Source organism: Trichosurus vulpecula, chromosome 4 (assembly GCF_011100635.1).
Source record: "Trichosurus vulpecula isolate mTriVul1 chromosome 4, mTriVul1.pri, whole genome shotgun sequence".
Classification (NCBI taxonomy): Eukaryota; Metazoa; Chordata; class Mammalia; order Diprotodontia; family Phalangeridae; genus Trichosurus; species Trichosurus vulpecula.
Window position 1 is genome coordinate 260,037,235 of NC_050576.1, and position 22,996 is coordinate 260,060,230.

Sequence of the window (22,996 nt, forward strand, 5' to 3'; positions counted from 1 at the left end):
GTTGCTAGGAAGTTACTCTTTGACCAGGAGGACTATGGGGCTGTGTAGTTAGGAAAAAAAAATTGTTTCTTCTGCCCAACAACAGAGAGAATGCCTTAGCAATTAATACACCAATCATCTTTCATAGCATTTTTGTTTAAATCATTTAAACTTAATTAAATTAAAAAAAATACTTATTGGATTAAAGCATTTATTAAATACTACTAGATGTAATATAAAATGAAGAACTATTCCTCTCCTCAAAGACTTTACCTTCTGGGGGAAGGAAATAGGTATTTATGTATCTATTATAAGCCAGGCACTGGGCTAAGTATTTCACAAATATTATCTTGTTTGAGCCTAATAATGACTCTCCAAAGTATGTGTTGTTATTATCCCAATTTTACAGTTGGAGTAACTGAGATAAACAGAGGTTAAGTGACTTGCCCAGAGTCACACAGCTAGTAAGTGTCAGAGGCCAGATTTGGACTCAGGTCTTTCTGACTGCAGACCCAGCGTTCTATTCACTGGGCCACCTAGCTGCCTCATTCTACTGAAAGGTTACGGCATTTACACAGTTAAGTGAGTGTTAAATAATTTAAGCACATACTAGGAACTGAAGGAGATAACAAACAGAGTTTAGGCAATTTTGTCCTCTTGGTATTTATACTCTAGTACATAGATAACATGTCTACATGTGTGCTTGGGTCTCCTGTTATCCATGAGCACCTCAGGAAGACAGCCTAGATTCTAGGTACTTTGGGAGTCAGTTTTCCAAACTAGAGCTCACAAGCCCCCACCAACGTGTTTGCTTTTTACTGCAGGAAAAACTGAGACACTTTTACAATTGGAGAAACATAAACGGAGGTTAAGTGACTGGCATGCAAGAGGATACACTTAGTTCAAAGGAAAGTCATTTGAGGGAATAATAGAGAAAGAACAGTGACAATAGAAGGTTCTCCTCCCAAACTTTGACATCACTCTCCCACAAATTTTACATTTTCTCCTAGCAGCAACGGGGAAACATGACGTTGCTTGAGAAGAGGAGCGATGTGGGCAGCAAATCTGGACTTTTGGAATATCGTCTTGGCAGGAGTGCAGAGAATGAAGTGGAGGGCAGAGAGACTTATGGTCTCATGGATACCGGGAGACCAGTGGGGAAGGTATATACCACAGTCTCAATCTAGTCTCTGCAGATGATAAGCGTCTGGCTGGCTGATGAAGATTGAAAAGCCGGATGACTTTTGCCCCTAGGTGCAACAAATCACAGGCTGATTTCTCTACACAAAAATCACTGATACATAATATCTATCAGTGTATTATACCTAGAGAGAGTACCACGTGGAAGAAAGATTCTTGACAGCTGGAGAGACCCAACAAAGGCTTCATTCAGGGGGTTGGCTTTGAAGGACTGGGTAAGTTTCCTTGAAGAGGTGAGGGATTATGGGTGCATAAGCTATCAGACATACAGTATTCTTTGGTATAAAGCAGGCTTACTAGGATCCTGGGGCTGGAATTAGAGAAATGATGATGATATTTTTTTAAAGGTAGTCAATCAGTAAACATTTATTAAGCACCTACTATGTGCCAGGCACTGTGCTAAACACATCAAGAAAATCTTAACACAAATAAATAACAGTAGGAATTTAATGGGCAGGGAAGACATTCCAGGATGGGGAACAGCATAAATGTGGAGGTGGGGGAAAGTATAAGACGTGCATAAGGGATGGCCAGTGGAGTATTGCAGAAGGGGGAAGCAGTCTGAGATAAATCTGGGAAGCTAGGTTAGTATAGACTGTGACAGGTCTTAAATACTAGGAATAGGAGTTTGACATTTACCCAAAAGGCCATAGGGAGCCTCTGAGGGGTTTGGAGCCCAGGAGTGACGTGAGATGAGCTATGAATTAGAAAGATAAACCTGACAGCAACCTGGAGGATGATTTGGAGGGAGGAGAGAGTGGAGGTGGGAAGACTGTTGTAATCATCCAAGTGGGTGGGAATGAGGGCTTGTCCTAGGGTGGTGACAGTGGGAATAGGAGGTAGGAACAGATTCAATAGCTGAGGCTGAGGTAGAATAAACAGGACTTAGTAAAAAAGACTGATTGCATGGATAAGATATGTGTGTGGGGTTGTCTAAATAAATAGACATAAATCTTGGGTGGCATGGATAAATAGAATCTGACGTCCATGCAGGCTCACCCCATTCCCAAGCTGTGCTAGCCCCACCAGGAGCACAGGCAGAGGAGGGGTAAGCAAGGTCCGGAACCACGGGAAGCTGAGTTATCGATCTCTTCTTTGGTCACAAGAATTACAGCTATCCACCCTGCTAAATGTCTCTGGTCTAAAGGGATAGGTCTGGTTCAGAACTAAAGCTCTTGTTTCCCTCATCTCCAGCTCTTAGCCCCTTGCCCAGAGTCACACAGCTAGTAAGAGCCTGAGGTTGGATATCAATTCAGGTCTTCCTGACTCCAGGCCCAGACTCTATCCACTAAGCCACCTAGCTGCCTCCCCACACAACCCCTATATATACACCAATGAATGCACAAGAATAAATGATTTCTCCAGCTGGCAGCAAGGTAAGCTCTGAGCTGAAATCAGAGGAGAGGGAACAATCTCATCCAGGGGAAGTCTACTCTCAACAGCCTCAAGAATTGCAGGCCTTGGAGGTCCAGGATCATGATGGAGCCAGCTCCCAGATGTGCCCACAGCTCCGAGAGCCCCCGTGTGACACTTAAAAGCATTTCTTTCCTCTGCTTCCCTCGGAGTTTCTTTATCCAGCTGAGTCTCCAAATTCCCTCTCCTAAGTCCCTGACAAACTGAAGTAAGTCCCATACACAGCTATGGAGCATCACGCTCAGCATTCTATTAGCCAGTCAAGAGTCATGTCATCTTCCACAGAAGCAGTGCTGAAGCAAAGGGATGTCTCTCTGGCACCCTAGGCTTGAGCAGAAACAGAGCTACACAGATGAGGGCTGAGGAAGGTGGAAGAATCAAAGAAAACTCCAAGGTTAGACCATGGGAGTCTGGGTGAATCATTATAGGGTCACAACGATCAAGCTAGAAGGGGCTGCAGAGACCATGTGGTCCAACCCTCTCATTGTATGGATGATGAAAATGAGACCCAGAAGCTTCAGTGACTTGCCCAAGGTCACTCATGTCATTTAGCATCAGAAGAAGAATTAGATCCAGGTCCTCTGATACCAGGTGCCTTTTCCATGATACCATGTTGGGTCCAGCCTTCTCAGTATACAGATAAAGAAACTGGAACTCAGAGAAGTTAAGTGAGCTGAATATTTATTTAATTATCCATCTGCTTATTTATCTATTTAATTATTTATTAATCTATTAATTATTTAACTAATAAATTAACTATTATTGACTATGAAATTAAAATTATTTAACAATAAATAAATAAAAAGTTAATTTATTCAAAATTATTTTAATATTAATAAATATTTATTAATTTATTTATATAGAAACATATTATGTACATATATTTATATTATGTTTATATTCATGTATAAATGTATGTATATACAATAGATGTACATATGTAGAATATATATTTCTATATAAACATATGTACATGTGATATGTACATATGTTTATATAAAACTATGTATATGTATAATGTATGTACATGTATTTATATACAAATGTATGTGTATATATACTACATTATGTACATATAGTTATATTTATGTACTATGTTTATATTTATATACAAATATATATCACATATTTATGTATGCATATAATATATACATATATTTGTGCATAAATATATAAATTTATGTAGTAAATTTATATAGTAAATTTCAGGGTTGAGATTTGAACCCAGGTCCTCTGATTTCAAATCCAAGGTAATTTCTACCAAAGAAACAGTGAAGTCAGAAGAAGGAAAAAGTTTGGGAGCAAATAGTCTTCCTAACATATCATGATAACAGTAGGTAATGCCATGATGCTAAAATAAGAATCAGGGGTCTCCAACCTTTCCATCAGGATAGACAATTTCTTTTTCCTGAATTCCTGACCTCACTGACGTAGGGGAAGAGATGGGTGGTGAGCTCTTTGGTCTGTACTTGAGCTTTTCTCTTTACTGGAAATCGTAAGAGATCTCCAACTTACTAGTTAGTGGCCTGTTGTCAGTCACTTGCTGCTTCCATTAGCAACTAGAAAGGGAGTGACTGGGAGGCTTGGATTCACATCCTAGGTGACAACCCCCTTGTAGATGTTTGACCTTAGGAAAGTCATTTCTTTCCTCTGGGCCTCAGATACTCATCTGTAAAAGAAGAGGATTAGACTCTATTATATCAGAACTACCTTTTTAGTGTAATGTTCTGTGGTCACATTACTGGCTTACATTCAAGACCACACATTTTTATGCGTTCTTCCCACAGTGGTGATGGATTTGCATAGACCTATCTACACTGCTATACCTGTTAGCCCACTTGACTATTGACTTATATTTTATAAGATAGTTGGTTAGTCTGGCTAGTTTACCCTGGTCCTTAAGTCCACCTTATGCACTTCCCTCCTTGGCTCCTTTTAGAATTTTTCTCTTCCTTCAATGTTTAGCTCACAGGTCACCTCCTCTATGAAACATCTCTTGATCCCGTGCTGAGAATTATCTCTTCTTTCCCCAATTTTAAAGAAGTAATTACATTTTTTTTTTTGCTATTTTGAACTTTATAAACACCAACAAAAAATAAACAATTCTGTATAAAAAGAACAGAAAAAGAAGGTTGTATACAAATCTGAGGGTTTCTGTTAAGTATAGCTAATTTTTAAAAGTATTCCATGAATTCAACACAGTGACAAAGCTGTTTTTGACCTTCTTCCTGAGTTTCCTTCTGTTCCCTTTTGAATATTTTCTTTTAAATGTATCAGTTATACTCCATTTTTATCTTCTTTTCTTTTTTTGGCACCACTGTCTCCCTCCAATAAAAAAGAAAAACCCTCCCTTGTAATCAATAAGTATAGCAAAACAAAACAAAACAACATGGTGGCAGTGTCCAAAAATACTTGTTGCCTTTGGCCCCTCTATTTCCTCGCCTCTCTGGTAGGTGGTGTACTTTCTCATCAGTCTTCTGGAGTCTTGGTTGGTCATTGCATTGGTAAGAGTTCCTAATTCTTTTAAACTGTTTTTTCTTTAGAGTGTTATGATGTTCATATAAATTGTTCTCTTGGTTCTTCTCATTTCACTCAGCATTAGTTCATATATGTTTAAGTTGCCAAGCTTCTCTGAATACACTTCTATCATCATAATGTATCATGATTTCTGCAGTCATTTCCCAAATTGTCAGATTCCAGTTATTGGCTGTAACAAGAAAAAAAAGTTCTTTTGTGAATATATTTTTGGACACATGGGTTCTTATCCCCTTTTTTTTTTCTTTTGTTTGGGGTATATAGCTAGTAGTGATATCACTGGATCAAAAATATGCAATTTATTGATTTTTGGAAAATAGTTCCAAATTGCTTTTCAGAATGGTTGGATCATTTTATAGTTCTACCAGCAGTGCATTAGTGTGACTTTCCTCCCATGTCCCCTCCAATTAGCATTTTCCTTTTTTGTCATCTTTACCATCCTAATAGGAGTGAGGTGAAACCTCAGAGTTTTCTTAAATTTGCATTTCTCTTATTATAAGTTATTTGGACCATTTTCTTTTTCATATGGTTGTGGATAACTTGGATTTCTTCCCTTCAGAAGTTTCTATTAGTCTTTGGCCATGTATCTATTAGGGAATGTCTTATTCTTAAAAATTTGATCTGTTCTTTATATAGCTTAGAAATGAGAGTTTTATCAGGAAAACTGATAAAGTATTTTTCCCCAGTTAACTTTTCCCTTCTGATTTTAACTTCATTGATTTTGTTTATGCAAAACATTTAATATTAAAGGATCAAAATTGCATATTTTTATATATTGAACCAGTTCCCTATGTATCTTGAATATTCAACTTTTATCATAGTAACTTACTACAAAGATTTTTTTCCCCAGTTAGCTGTTTTCCTTCTCATTTTAAATGTATTGATTTTGTTCATACAAAGGCTTTTCAAGTCTTTATAGAAAAAATTGTTCATTTTACCTTTTATAACTCTCTTTATTACTCATTTGGTCAAGAACTCTTCCTTTACCTATAGGTACAAGAAATATCTCCTTCTGTATGCCTCTAATGTTCCATAATAAGAACTTATATGACTATACCTCCATATCCATTTAGAGCTTATTGTGGTATGTGGTGTGAGATGTTTGTGTAAATATATTGTCTATCAACCTGTTTTCCAATTTTTTCTGGCAATTTTTCCCCCCAAATAGTGAGCCTTTTTCTTTCTAGTTGGGGTTTGGGCCTTATCAACACTATGCTATTCCTATCTATTCATTTGCTTCCAGATATTATATGACTGTATGTTGGTCTTCTGATTAACTTTTCTGTTTTTTTTTAATGAGTGTCAAATAGTTTAGATGATTTCAGCTTTGTAGTATAGTTTAAGTTTTGGTACTGTAAGGTTGTCCTTCTTCCCATTGGTTTTCTCTATTTCCCTTGAGATTCTTTACTTTTAGTTCATCACTATAGATGATTTTTTTTAAGTTCTATAAGGTAATCCTTTGATCTTTTAATTACCATGGCACTGAATAAGTAAATTAATTTAGGTAATATTGTCATTTTAATTACATTGGTACAGCTCAACAATGATTAATTAATAGCCCTCTCTGTTTCTGTAAAGAGTTTTTTAGAGTTCTATTCCTATGTATATCTTGGAATGTGAACTCTCAAATACTTCATAATTCTGCAGGCGCTTTGAATGAAATTTCTTTTCCATCTCTGAAGGGCTTTGTTAGTAATATATAGGAAAGCTGATGAGTTTGTGAGCTTATTTTATATCCTAATTATTTGCATGATAAATTATTTCAATTACTTTTAGTTGAATCTTTAGGGTTCTCTAAGCAAAAACTGATCATTTTATTTCCTCTTCACTTATGCTTATTAGTACAATTTATTTTTCTTGTCTTATTATTATAGGTAGCATATTTAGAATTACATCAAATAATAGTGTTTATAATGGGCATTTTTGCTTTGTCCCTGATCTTGACATACCTCTAGTGAGCATTCTAGGTCATGTAAGCAATAAGACAGAAGAGTACCTATTTTTTCCTGATCTCCATGCCCTCTCGCACTTCTCCAAAATATAATTTATGCACCAAAGATAAAGCAACTTCAGCTGCCTTCATGGTCTAGGACACCCAGAATCCAAAAGAAGGTTAAAAAAAATCCACGAAGTGATGCTCACTGAGCTTGAGCTCACCCAGCACCCCTCCTGAACCTCCCACACTACTGGCAGTGAAGCTGCGTTAGCAGACCCAAGGATATGACGCCGGCTTCCATTAAACTCACCCCATATCCTACTCTCCCCTCCCTTTTGCCAGTGCCATGGAGACCCTGGCACTAGTCTGTGGAAATTTGCCCTGACCAGGACTGACAGCCAGCACAACCATATCCCTTTTGGAGCAAAAGCCTGCCAGGAACCACAACCCTTTTGCACCAGTGCTACAAAGCTCCGAACAGCTGGTGTTAGGACAAAGAACTAGGAACAAAGGGAGTGGCACCAGGACAGGACACTATGTGTATGGGAGGCTGTGTACCACTCCATTAAACCTAAAGCAGAGCACAGCTGAAGGTAGTGAATCATGAATTGCCCAACATGGGAGGATACTGAGACACTTTGAGATCTGGCCCCTCACAAAACCATCAGAGGGAACAGAGTCAGAAAGTGAATAGGGGAAATTTTGGAGGGAAAAAGACTGAAATTATAAACAGTTCAGGAAGAAAAACCTTAAAGACTTTTAATGTAAGCAAATAAATAGATAGTAACAATACTATCTGGCCCTACAAGAAAGTAAAGGGGAAGAGGATAATGGGAGAGGGGGAGTGGGGTGATATAAGGGAGGGCAGATTGGGGAAAGGGGCAATTAGAATACATGCCATCTTGGGGTGGGGAGAAAGGTAGAAATGGGGAGAAAATTTGTAACTCAAAATCTTGTGGAAATGAATGTTGAAAACTAAAAATAAATTAATCTTTAAAAAAAGAAAGGAGATAAAAAAAGAGAAAAAAAAGAAAATAGTAACAATGGAAGGAAATATGGCCTCCAGAGCTAGTAAATGAGTTCAAGCATCTATGAATAAATACTGCAAAACAAAGAAAAATAAAAAGCCTCTAGTGTTTTTCCATTACATATAATGTTGGTTCTTAGTTTTAGACTGATAGCATTTACCATATTAAGAAAAGGTCTGTTTATTCCTATGCTTCTTTGTGTTTGCTTTTAAATAGAAATGGTTATGGCATATTGTCAAAAAGCTTTTTCTATATCTTTTGATATAATCAGATCATTTCAATTGTTTTTATTAGATGAGGCAAAATGATATAATGAGTAGACAGTTGGCCTCAAAGCCAGAAAGACCTGGATTCAAGTCTTAGCTCTAACAAATACTGGATGTGTGATCCTGGACAAACAACTTCAACTCTCAGTCTCCTAGACAACTCACTAAGACTGTAAGTTGCAAAAAAGGCGCTGATTGTATTGGTAGAGGAAGTCTCCTCACTTTCTGAATGAAATCATAGATCCAGTCTCTATCCCCTTGATATTAATGTGGACTCTTATGGTTATAATTTCCTTAATGTTGAATCAACTCTGCATTTTTGGTATAAACCCAGTGTAGTCATAGCATATAGTCTTTTTCATGTTACTATAAACTCTTTGATAATATTTTATTCAATATTTTTGCTTTAACATTCATTAAGGACACTGATCTATAGTTTTCTTTCTTTGCTTTATCTCCTCTAATTTGCGTTTCAAGAAAATATTTGTATCATAGAAGGAATTTAATAAGATTCCTTCTTTTCCTATTTTTGTAAGCAGTTTATATGAAATTGGAATTAATTTTTATTTTAATGATTGTAAATCCATTAGATGATGGCTTTTCCCCCTCTTTGGGAGTTCATTTATGACTTGTCCAATTCTTTTCCTGGGATTAGATTACTTAAATTTTCTATTTTTGTTCTATTTTCTGGATATTTTATATTTTCATAAATATCTATTTTATCTAGGTTGCTAGCCCTATTTGTATATATGGGCAAAAGAATTTCTAATAATTTACTTGTGCCATCTTAATTTGTTATAAATTTTCTTTTTTATTTTGATATTGGAAATTTTTTTCCTCTCTTTTAAAAATAAGATAACCTAATGGTTATCTATTTCATTAGTTTCTTTAAAATAATGCCTAGTTTTGTCAATTCAATGTTTTTTTTTTGTTTTCAGTTTTATTAATCTATTTTTTGATTTTCAGAATTTCTATTTTGGCATCCAGGAGATTTTAAAATCTGTTGCTTTTCTAGCTTTCTTTCCTCTCTTTGTTGGTGAAAGCTTTTAGCAATATAAAATTTCTCCTAAGGACTGCTTTGGCTACATTCCAGAAATTTTGATATGTTGCCTCATCGTTGTCATTTTCTTTGATGAAATTACCCATTATCTCTATTATTTGTCCTTTGGCTTACTTATTTTTTTTTTTAGGATTAAACTATTTCTCCATTTAAGCTTAAACATTTTCTATTGGAGAAGATGTGGGGAAAATTGGCACACTAATGCATTGTTGGTAGAGTTGTGAACCCCTCCAACCACTGGGGAGAGCAATTTGGAACTGTGCCCAAAGAGCAATCAAACTGTGCATGCCCTTTGATCCAGCAATACCACTACTAGGTCTGTATGCCAAAGAGATCATAAAAAAGGGAAAAGGACCTACATGTACAAAAATATTTATAGCAGCTCTTTCTGGGGTGGCAAAGAGTTAGAAACTGAGGGAATGCCCATCAATTGGGTAATTACTGAACAAGTCATGGTATATGAATGTAATGGAATCCTATTGTGCTATAAGAAATGATGAACAGGTGGACTTCAATAAAACCTGGAAAGACTTACATGAATTGATGCTGAGTGTAGCGAACAGAACCAGGAGAACATTGTGCACAGTAACAGCAACATTGTGTGATGATCAACTATGATTAACTTAGCTCTTTTCAGCAACACAATGATCCAAGACAATTCCAAAGGACTCATGATGGAAAATGCTATCAACATTCAGAGAAAGAACTGTGGAGTCTGAATACAAATCAATGCATAGTATTTTTCTTTTTTTTTCTTTCTTGTGGTTTTTCTCTTTTGTTTGATTCTTCTTTCACAACATGACTAATGTGGAAATATGTTTAATATAATTGTACATGTATGGCCTACATCAGATTGCATGCTGTCTTTGGGAGGGGGGAAAGGAAGGAGGGGGGAAAATTTAAAACTCAAAATTTTATAAAAGTGAATGTTGAAAACTAAAAATAAATAAAATAATTATTTAAAAAAATAAAAGGGGTACCTTAAGGAACCCACTTTTTATGGCTTTGTGGTCTATTCCTCCCTGTATTTGAATATACTTTTCTTTAAGCATTTGGAAATTAAAGTATATGGTGCATATCTATTAAATATTTATATTATTTCGTTGTCTATCATGCCTTTAAGATAATATAGTTTCCCTATTTATCTTTACTGAACATTCCTATTTTTGTTGTTTTGTATGAGATTGCTACACCTGCATTTTAAAAATTTTACCTGAAGTATAATAAATTTAATCCCTCATTTTAACTCTCTGCCAGTCCTTATATTTCAAGTGTGTTTGCTGCAAATACTGCATTGTGGTTTTCTGCTTTCTAATCCATTCTACTATGGTCTTCCATTTTGGGGGTGAGTTTATCCCATTCACCTTCATGGTTATGATTGTCAATTGTATATATCTATCACTGATATTCTCTTATACTTTTTCTTCTAATGGACATCTGTCCTCTCTTTTTAAGAGATAAAGAGGCAAAAGAAAAAAAGAATATGATCTATCCTAATGATCTGTAATTAAAATATTGTATCCAACTTTTTTGTTTGTTCATGGTTTTTGGGGAGTCTATTGATTCTTTAATTTTCTCTCCCTTGATCTGTTTTCCATATCAATTATTTTTGATAGGAGGTACTTTACATTTTCTTCTATTTTTTTTCAATCTTTTGATTTTTCACTAATATTTCTTTTTTCGTGGAGTCATTGGATTCTATTTGGCCTATTCTCATTTTGAGGGAGTTTGTTACTTGGATAAGGTTTTCTACCTTCTATTCTAAGCTAGTCATTCTCCTTCTTATCCTTTTCTCTAGAGCTCTTGTTTCACTTATGTAATTTTATTTTTTTATCTTTTGCTTCATTTTTCCCAGGGACTTTTATAATTTTTATGGTCAAGCCATTTTTTTTTCCAAAATTGTGCCTATAATTATTATGGAATTATTCTCTTCTTCTATGTGTAGTGTATGCCTTCAGTGTTTCTTCAGTTATAATATTTCTTCATAGTGCTTGGCATCTTCTTCTATTTACTTATAGCTCCAGCCATAGTTCCTGATTTGGGACTAGGGTCAGTCTCATCTCTTACTCTTGAATGGAATCATCAGGTCCTGTTTGGTTCCATCTTCTTTTAATTGTGATCTTGCCACTGACTTTGCCTTCCCTCATGTATCTTGCTCAGACTGTTGGTAGGTTGTTGCCTTCTAGCATCTCAGTTCTGTGGTCTGTGGTCTTTAAGGCCCTCTAGATCATGCCAGGTCAGATTGCTGTTGACTTCCACACTCTCTGGCCCAATGGCTATAGGTCTCTGGCCCTAAATCCATTGTCAGAGTGCTATGGCTCCCAGACACCCTGGAAATTTCCCCCATCAATTCACTCAGGGCTTTTGCCGACTAGATACAGAATCCTGCAGGCTTTAGGTGACCTTAGAGCATCCCTGGTCCTTGCACTGCTGGCTTCCAACCTATTTACCTGGGCTCACTCTGGCTTCTCTGGTGAAGGCTTCCACAGACTTTCTGGATGTCTTTTTTCATAATCTTAGGCTGCATGTAAGTGCTCACTATAATTTCTTTTTTGATTTCTTGATCCTTATCAAGTCTAAGGTTCTTTTTTGATCTTTGCTGAAATACAAATGGAAAAGCTATATTGCCATCTTAGACATCCCCTGCTCAGATTTTCCTGGAGCACTTGATTTGTATTTCACCTTTTATGTCCATCGCTCCCTGCCTTATATTGTTATCCTTATCTATGTACATATCATATCTGTCCCCTCAGTAGAATATAAGCTTCTTAAGGAAAGTAACTATTTCACTATGCCCAAAACCTTACACATTGTGAGCACTTATTAAATGTTTCCTGATTTGAGTTGAATTAAACATACCAGTAAATACAATTGAAATCACAAAGTTCAGAAGTGCTTGGAGTCAAATGGGATTAATTAGGGAAAACTTCCTAGAAGAAATGGGTTCTAAATTACATGTAGAAGTTGGAGAGAGTCATGAATTGGTAAAGCAAGTTAGGAGATTATATTGCAAGTTAGAAGCTGGAGAGAGGGAAGGCAAGGGTATAGGTAGGAAGGCCAGATGTAACAAGTGGCAGTCAATGGTAAACAGATCAACAGATTAACTTCATCAAACTGAAGGGTCCATATAAATGAGTCATGAGAAAGTTGGTGAGATAAGGGAGGTGCAGTTGTTCTCAGGCATTGAAGGGCAGACTAAAGAGTGAGAATTTGATATGAAGGACAATAAGGGAACCATTGTGAGTTCTTGAACTGAGAAGATAAATTATGTTTGAAGAAGATTATCCTAGCAATTATGTGTAGGATGGATTTGAGGGAGGAGAGGCTAGAGGCAAGGAAACCACCTCAGAGGCTATTTTAGTCATGTAGGTGTGAGATGGCAAGGGCCAAGACTAGGGTGGCAGCCATGGGAATGGAAAGGAACAGTGTAGACTGAAGACACACTAAAATAAGAATCATCAAGTTTCAACTTTGGAGCAGAATGAGTTTAAAAATAGAAAAAAGGCTTCAATTGCCACAGGGTGGTGTAATAGAATCTTGGATATTAAAGGATCGAGATTCAAATTAACCATGATACTTATTACCTTTGTGACCTTGGTCAAGTCACTTAATCTCCATGGGCTTCAATTTCCTCATCTTTAAAAAGAGGGGTTGAATAAGATAACCTCTGAGGTCTCTTTCATCTCTAAATCTAGTATTCTAAGTCTAGGAGCCAGGGAAGATGATTCCTTCAATTCGATTCGGGAAACATTTAAAGTGCCTACAATGTGTAAGGCCCCGTGTGAGCCTCTGGGGAAGACAGTGATAAATCAGTGATCTGGTTTCTGACCTTAAGGAGCTTATGTTCGAAGAGGAGAGATATGATATATAAACAGATAAGGATAACAATACAAGGTACGGAGCAATGGCTGTAAAAGGTGAGATACAGATCAAGTGCTGTAGGAAAATTTGAGGACGGGATATCTAGCTGAGATGAATGCATAGAAGGTCACAGCTTTTCCATATGTATTTCAGCAAAGATCTAAAAAGAACCACAGACTTGGCAAGGATAAAAAAAAGCCCTCAATGGCAATGGGGAGAGTGGGGAAAGATGCCTGTTGGTGGTGAAGGCAATTAGTCCAATATTGGCGGAATAACCAAGAACATCTGTCTGTGGCTGACAGTGATTGATTCATTGATTGCTGCTGCTAGTCAGAAACGAGGACTTGGCAAACAAGAGCACAGTTAGAGATGTTAGAGATGAGACTAATTAGACTGATAAACCAATCAAAAAAAAAAAGAGAGAGAGCAGGAAAAAAAAAACTTTAGAAAGAGCAAAAACAAAAGAAACAGGTTTGGCAGTATTTTGGAAGCCAAAGTTTTTGTGGAGGAGGGTGTGGTTATTCCCCAAGGCATCAGAGAAGACAAACACGATGGAAATTAAGAAAGGGTCACTGGATTTGACCATTCTCCTGAGGTCATTAGTAACTATAAAGCAGAAGTGGTTTTACTGACGGCATGAAAATCTCAGGGCTTTTGGTATAAAGATAATTCACTTTTATATCGCATGTCCCAAAAGTCTTAGTGCAGTTCAAGTTGCCCCTTGTTCCTAATACCTAGGATTAAAACTGCCCTAAGACTTTTGGGACACCTGCAAATCTATCTATCTATCGAGAAGGAGAGAGAGAGAGAGAGAGAGAGAGAGAGAGAGAGAGAGAGAGAGAGAGAGTGGGAATATCACATTGAATCTCAAAACAACTTCAGGAGGTAAATATTATAGGTATTATTATGCTAATTTTGCAGTCTAATAAATGAGGAAACTGAGGCTGAGAAAAATTAAGTAACTCACCCAGCAAGTATTAGAAACAAGATTTGAACCCAGATCTTCTAATCTCTAAGTTTTACACGCTATCCACTACACAAATGAATTTACCCAGTTGTCCTATAATGTAGATTTTAGATCAATGTTATCCTCCCCAGTTACTGGATGGGAAAGTAATCAGGAAAACCAAGAAAGAAGTTAGTTGATTTCCCCAGAATAATTAGAGTTAATTGGTGAAAAATGAGACTAAGATTCATCTCTCTGAACTCTCCATATACCAGGTATTGTGTTCTCCTTAACAAGTAAAATGGGGTCATTTTTGGTGGGGGAGGAGGGGAGAAATAAAAGATTGAGGAAATATGGTTCTTCATCACAGCATTTGAAGTGGGGGGTTGGGATGGGGGTGGGCTGTCTGGATTTATGATTTCAATTCTGTAGGGAACTTTCTGGTGTGGAAATTGCTCCACTAAGGCAGAACAGCAATCTGTGATTTCCAGAACCAGCCTGAGGGACTCACAGTTTAAATGGTTACATAGCCAGGACATGTCAAAACTGGGACTTAAATCCAGGTTCTCTGGACTCTGAGGCTGATACTCTATACATTTGTTCACCATGCTGGGGATTAGGAAAGAGTGAGAGCAGAGATAGGAAAGTGGGCAAAGACAATAGAAGTACCAGGAAAAGAAAGGTGGGGTCACTGTGAGTTAGTCTTTCTGGAGGTGTAATATTCCACTGGTCACAGAGCTCTGAAGGCAGACTACTTTGTTCCATCTTAACCAAGTGACTCTTAATTATAGGTAGCTATAATATATACTGTATTTACCACTAGTCTTACCAGAAATTTCTTGGGGGTGGGTTTAGGGGATCCAAATCTGTGATTTCATCCATTTGGGGAGTACCTAGTATGGAAACTCTCTCCAGATAGAAGTCAGCTGTTCCTCGGTTACTTATAAAGAATTTTCAGGAGGCACTGAGAGGTTAAACAAGATTCTCCCAGAGTCACATAGCCAGTGTGTCAGAAAGAATTCTTGAACCTGGGTCTTTCGGACTCTCACCAGGTATCTTAAGGCTACCTAATAGCAGCATGGGTCAAATACTAACACTAGCAGGTTTGAGAAAACTCACATACTCACTTTTGGATGTGTTGACTTTGATGTGCTTTGAGGACAAACAAGTAGAGATGTACTGTGGGCACTTGAAGATGTGTTTGGAACTTAGAAGAGAGGTTAGGGCTGGAAATAAGCATTTGGGAGTCATCTGCATTGAGGCAGTTGTTAAGTGTTAGAAGGGAATTTGATTTCCAAAGGAGAACAGGTAGAGAGAGAGGAGGACCAAGGACAGACCTTACTGCTACAGCTCAACCTGTCAATCGCCTTCTAACAGGTTTTCAGCCTCCAAACTCTCCCATCTCCAATCCATCTTTCATTTTAATTCAATTAAAAAAAAACATTTATTAAGCACCTACTATGTGAAGACACTGTGCTAGACCCTGGGGATATAAGGAATGAAATAAATATTCCTTTCTCTCCAAGAGTTTAAATTTAAGTAGCGGATACATATGTACATAGACAAAGGATAATCTGAGGGGAAGAGAAAGTACTTTGTGTGTGGGTGGGGGAATGAAAGTTGAGGGGGAAGGGTAGCAGGAGAATCTGGCACCCTACCTGAGCCTTGAAGGATAGTAAGAATTTTAAGAGACAGTGATGAGGAGGAGGTACATTCTAGATATGGGAGACATGGAGACAGGAAGTGGGATGTTTAATTTGGGGAACAGCTAGTAGGCCAGTTTGGCTAGAATATTGAGTGGATAGAGTAATTGAGTTTTTGTAAAGATAGTTGGGAACCAGAGCAGAAAACTTTCAATTCCAGGCTGAGGAATTAGTATTGTATTCTAGAGGCACTAGGGAGCCATTGAAAATTTTTGAGCAGGAGAGCAACATCCATTATCGGATCCGGGGTCTTAGGAATATTGATTTGGCAGCTGGGTGAAAGCCAGAAAAATTGGAGAAGGGAGAGACTTGAGGCAGGAAGACCAATTTGGAGGCCATTCCAATGGTTTAGCTTCACCATGAGAGTGTGGAGAAGGGGATAGATAAATGAGGCATCATATAGCTATACTTAATATGACCCATCAACCAGTTGAATATAGGGAGTTAAGGAGTCAATTAGTCAATAAACATTTAAATAAACCTAGTCTGTGCTAGGTGCTGAGGATATAAAAAGAAGCAAAAAGAAAGTCCATGCTTTTAGGAGCTCACAGTATAATGGGGGAGATAACAAGCAAAAAATATGTACAAACAAGCTACAGATAGGATAAATTGGAAATAATTAACAGAGGGAAGGCACTAAAATTAAGAGGGGTCATCAAGGATGATATGAAGGACATGCCATTTTAGAGGACTGGAAGGATGATGATATCTCTTCATAGAAGTAGAAATTTGGATGAAGGGTAGGTTTGATGAAGATGAATGTTATTTTGGACATGGTAGGTTAGAGGAACCAGTGGACCATCTATTGGAGATGTCCAGCAGACATTGGTGACTAGCACTAGACTTCAAAAGAGGCTCTATACATGGATCTGGCCTAGATCTAGATATGTGCAAATGGATGATAGTAGACCTCATGGAAGCTGATGAGATCAGTAAGAGAAAGAGAAGAGGAGAAGGCCCAGGACAAGCCTTGGGGGACACCCATGCATAGAGAATAGAAGGTGGATTATTATCTAGAGAAGGAAACTGAGATGAAGTGATCACACAGGTTGGAGAATCAGGAGAGAGCAGTGTCACAGAAGTCAGGGGAGTGACTCCAGAGAAGAGATAGAAGAAGATACTGGACTGTGGCTGCTATGCATGCTGTGGAGCCACTGGTGAGAGTTGGGTAAAAGGTAGACACCAAAGGTGGATGAACAGCCCTGGAAAGGACTCAGCAAGGCCTCACACCAGAGGTGCTAGTCTTCCCTGAACACTCAATACAACCAGGTTCAGGCCTCAAAGCCTTTGATAAGTTAGGGAGATGCCTTCTCCAAGTATGTGAAGTCTTCTCCCAGTGGAATCGGCAGATGAGAATGTTGAAGGTGGCTAAAGCAGGCCCTGTGGAGTGCTTAGAGCTTAGTCAGATGTCAAAGATGCCAAGGTAATCCACTGTATTCTGGGCCATTGCCAGTCATCTGGACTTTTGTCTTGCCTCTGGACTGATGACTCTGAAAGAGAGAGTGAGGTTACCGACTCCATGCAACTCTGCCTCACTTAAATCTAATTTACACTTGAGTCAAGTGATCACCACTTGATATCATTGGTCCTCAATGAAAACGCAGGACAAACGACAATATGAAAATGCCTCCCTACTATACTCATCTTTGCAAATGTGGGGAGTCCATAAGTGTGGTGCTCATTGGGTGTAAATCATCAGATTTTAAAAAACATATTAACTGGTTCTGTTGGGTTTTCCCCTGCTTCCCCTTTTTCTTTAAAAAAAAAAAACTTTGTTATATGAGATGGCTCTCTGGGAGGGGGAAGGAGAAGGGACAGAAGGGAAAATTTAACAATTTAAAAACAAAAAATATCAATAACATTTCTTTTTTAAAAAGTTGAGGGAGGAGAAAGTCTTCAGGAGAAGGGAATGTCTAACAGTGTTGAAAACTATAAGGAGAGCAAGCAGAAGGCAGACTGAGAAATGGCCAATGGATTTAGCGGTTAAGAGATGACCAATAATCAGAAGCCAGATTACTCAGGGGTGAGGAGTGAGTGGGGAGATGAAGAAATAAAGACAAGGAATTTTGATGACCCTTTCTAGAAGGTTTGGCTCTGAAAGCAGTAAGAAATAAAAAATAAGAACTTGAAAAGTTGGCTAGATCAAGTGAAGGTTTTCTTTTTTAAGAATGGAGGAGGCCAAACCACGTTGAGAAATGGTAGGAAAGGAGTCAGTGGGGTCAGTGCCATGAATTTTCTTTTTAAACTTGATCTGTTACTATCAATCCTCTGCTCAAAGCCCTTCCAGACCCTTTATTGCCTACCCAGTAAAGTTCACATACCTTGTTCATCCTTCCTTCTGGAAGAGGACCAACATCATCAACAGGGAGATGTCTTGACTTGCAAGCGAATTGGATTTAAGTGAGGCAGGGCTGTGCAAAGCCATCAGCTTCACTGTCTCCTCCAGAGTCATCTGAGTCTAGTGGAAAGACATAGATCAGGACAACTGGAGATGGCCCCAGATGCAGTGAGAGACCTCCACCTTTTTAAGCTAAAGGCTTTCCCAGGTCTCAGTGTGTTTGAGGCAATACCCAGTGAGTACTTAAAGGCTAGGCAAGAACTGATGCAAAAGATGACCTAGTTCACCTTCACAAAAGAATCAGTCTGGGAGGGGAAGACTCTCAGGGTTTCTGGCCAAAACGGAAACAATTGCTATTTATGCTCTCTCTGAGCCATTAAAACCCAAGTTGGCCAATCAGTGAGAAGCAGCGTAATTTGGGTTTCTAGGCATAGTCAAGTAGCTCCATTTGAATCCCAATGGGCTTTATCAAAGCTTGGTTTTTCAGAGCTATATTTCAAGAAATCATAAATGAAAACTACATGAGACAAAAGAGTTAATTGTCCCAGTTTAAAAAACTACAACTGTGATAGAATAAATAAATAGGAAAGAAAAACATCTAGCCTCCAAATCTCAGGATACCATGTGAAGTTCACACTCCTTAGCCTAACACTCAAGAACTTCCACATTTAGGTACTACCTTGCCTTTTCAGTTTTATTCAAAAATATTTGTGTTTAATGGTAGCCATCTCTAGGGTGGTGGGTAGGGAATGGGGTAAGGGAGGGAAGAAAAAGAAAAGAAAAAAATTTACATGATAATTTTGTTGCATATTTGAAAGCAATAGCAAGTTGTTCGCAGTAGATTTGCAGTTTCATGTACAATTGTCTTTTTTATTGTACTATGTTATGGGAAAGCTTGTTTTATTCCATAAATTAAAATTTAAAAATAAAATGGCAAAAAAAAAATTTGCCCTCTTCTTTTTTTACACAAGCTGGTACTGTGTGTGTTTTAAAAAAGGCATATATAGACAAAATCTCTCTCTGTTCCCTGGTGATGAGTTAGAACTGCTGTAAGACTAAAGGGAGAAGTAGCATCCGCTGCCTACTCTCCCTGTTGGGCCGCCATGTAGCTGCGAATGCATAGTCCTGTTTCTTCTGCCCCTATTGTGTTTCTTCTTTCCTGATCTTAGGTGAATAAGCAAAATAGCATTTCTATATAGTGCTTTACAAAGTGCTTTACAAACATAGTGCTTTAAGGTTTACAAAGTGCTTTACCAGTATTATTGCATTCTATACTCACCTGAATCCTGGGAGGTAGGAGCTAGTCCTCATTTTCAGTTAAGAAAAAGGAGGTAGGCAGAGGTTGTGGCTTGTCCTGGGATCACACAGTTAGTAAGTGTGTGAGGCCACATTTGAACTCAAGGCTTTCTGATTCCAGGTCCAGTGCTTCATCCACTGCACCACCTAGGCACCTGCAGTTCTAGGTGGGTGAGTGTTAGAGAGGAAACAGTGCTGGGCACAAACCTGTGAGCTTTGAAAGGTCTGAGTAAACGCCAGCAGTTCATGATTAGAATCACTGTGGAGTGTGCCTGCGGCAGAAGTGGGTGAGCATTTGGAGAGCGAACCCTAAGGAGGGACCTGCCTGGCCCCACCTAGTGGTAGATTGACCTGTTAGCCAAGACACCTTGTCTTGAAAGTAAGGTAGTGGTCACATCAGCTCTAATTCTAATTGCTACCCAGAAGTAAACGTGGTGGAGGCTCTTCAGATGGAGGAAAGGACTCCCATAACCAGGAAGTACCCTACCCCCAGTTGAGGTAGGGGGAATGTAATCACCACTTTGAATTTGAGCTTCTTCTCTTCAGGTACTTAGTGGTGTGCAGGGGGAAAAGTGGGTCCTGCCCTAATTATACCTGCATGGCAAAGAGTCCTTTGGAAAGGCTAATTGATGGTAATTGGTTAATTGATACTGAGGAGAAAGCAAATGGTCAAAATAAAATTGGGACACATTAGATGGGGACTTGACAGTGGTAGCATTAGAAGAACCCCGCAGCCCTTTAAGGGTACCCCTTAAATTTAGGATTAGTGAGGTGGTGCAGTAGATAGAGCAATCCTGGAGTCAGGAAGACCTGAGTTCAAATCCAGCCTCAGATGCTTACCAGCTGTGTGACCCTGGGCAAGTCACTTAACCCTTTTGCCTCAGTTTCTTCATCTGGAAAATGAGCTAGAGAAGGAAATGGCAAACCACTCCAGTATCTCTGCCAAGAAAACCCTAAATGGGGTCACAAAGAATCAGACATGATTGAATAACAGCAGAATTCCTAGGGGAGTTGGAGCAGTGGTTGATTTCTGGATAATTGACCTGCCAGTGCAAATTGGGTTTAGGAGAGTGAGCCCAGAACCTATAGATGTTATATTTATCTCTGTCTGATTCCTCAAACAGTGTTGTATGCCGTAGGCACTCCATATATGTTGACAAAATTAATAACATATAAATAATTAATAGCATATAAATCCATATCCTCTACTAGACTGTAAACTCCATGATGGCAGAGACTGTATTTTGGGTACACTTGTATCTCCCACTCAGCACACAGTAGGTACTTAGTAAAAATTGTGGAGAAGCCATTGAGAACCACAAGATTGCAGGAAGTAACAGTTAAGACTCAAACATTGGCCCTCAGATTCCAGATTTGATGAGCTCTCTGAGCTCTCTAATGTACTGAAATGCTTCCCCTCCCAGGACCCCTGTGAGATAGGTATTCTGAGCTCCATTTCATGGAGGAGGAAGCAGCTTTATCCTGCTACAAAATTCCCCTCCTTTGAGTTTTCTAAAAAATCTAAAACATTTTCATAATAATAACAACTCATACTACAATAGTGGTTTGAGATTCACAGAAGCACTTTTCTCACTATAACCCTTGGAGGCTGAGAGTGTACCTATTATTGTCATATCTGTCCATAGATGGACAAACTGAAGCCCGGAGAGGTCAAATAACTTAGCCAAAGACACGCAATTAGGACTGGAGCTCAGATCCAAGCTCGAGTCCAAGACCAATGCTCACTCCGTGACATTGCGTTGCATCTCCATTATATCTCTGGATTCTACTTAAAGTGAGCTGCCTCTGTCTTCTGGACAGACAACAGCCTTAAAAAGAGTTGTTCGGCTACTTATGTCCTGACCCTTTTGGTCCCCACCTGAATTAGAGGAGAGAATAGATGAGGATCTCTTGGTGACCTTCTCCAGCCCTGATTCCTAGAAGAGTCTCAGCCAGAGATAGAAACAACTGAGATAAGCAACCCTTTCTTACCCATGGTGGGGAAAGGGATTGGCTGTTACTCTTCCCATTGTCCATGTGTTGGCCATTCTCTTCTCTCATACACACACACACACACACACACACACACACACTCACACACACACACACTCTCACACCATGTTTTGCTTTTCTTTGCCTTAATAGCACAAGGCCTACCTCAAACCAATATTTCCAGTCCAACCTCTTCTTGACTTCATTTTCACCTCTTCACTGCCCTTCCCATTTGCCTCCTGTCCTTTTCAATTTCATCACTATTCTCATCATCAACAAACATTTACTGACAGGTGAAGGCCTCCATGTATTATTCTTGGCCTTCCTCTTGTCTAAATATCAACACTGTTTTGAGGGTGCCAGAGTAGAGCACAGGAGAAATAGCTGATGTGTAAATTGAGTTTATGGGAACTCACTGAGTGGTCATGATGTTCTGCCACTACTTCCCAGAACCCCAGGCCTGAGGTGAGAACAGGAATTACAGCCATTTTGGAGGCAGATGACTTCCACCAGAGGCAGTCAGACATGATAGTCCATGTTTCTAATTTTTCCTCAGCTTTCATCTCCATCCTGGTTTCCTTCTCTATTTCCTAATTGCCTTCCTTTTCTGTCCACACAGTTTGTCCTCTCCCCCTCATCATCCCCAAAAGTATTTTTGCCACTTTAAAGATAGCCGGTGAAGACATCTGAGATGCTGATATCAGGAAACATCTGCACAAAGCTGTAGTGTGGCCGCCTGCACCTATGGCAAACAATGAAAATTTCAATATGGTAAACTCTGTAAGTGTGTGCTATATAAGCAGAAATAGTAAAAGACTCACGGGAAACCCTGCTGTTATTTTGGAAAGTAATACCACTCTTTGAGAAATCAAATTATAATCTAGCTGACTGATGTCAGATATTTTTGCTCTTTCCCAAACTGAAACCCTTTGGATAGGCTTTAAAAAAAATTCTTTCTAGACTAATGCACTTAGTTAACTTTTGGCATCTTGTTTGTTTTCTAAAAATTATACATCATTTTGTAATGTTAGAGTTGTTTGTCTCTCACCTGGAAAAATCTGAAAATATAATCCAAAGTCCTGGTGGAAATTTTTCTGTTCTTTCCAAGAAGTGATTAATCAATAAGCCATTATTAAATGCTTACTATGGGGCCAGGCACAGTGCTATGGGTGAGAAGCCAGTATGCTAGGACTTTTCCATTTCTTTCCTAAACATCAGTTACCATGTGTAAACACGACCTTTAGTATTTCCAAAGCATTCAGAATCCATGCATTGAAAATCATTGGGTCACAGAAAGAACCTAGAAATCTTCTAGGCCAATCCTCTCATTTTACTCAGGAGAAAAATAAGACCCAAAGAATTTAAGAGGGAAACCTCCCCTTTGGATGTCCAAATGATTCCTCAAACTCAACATGTCCAAATCTTCACTCATTACTTTTCTCT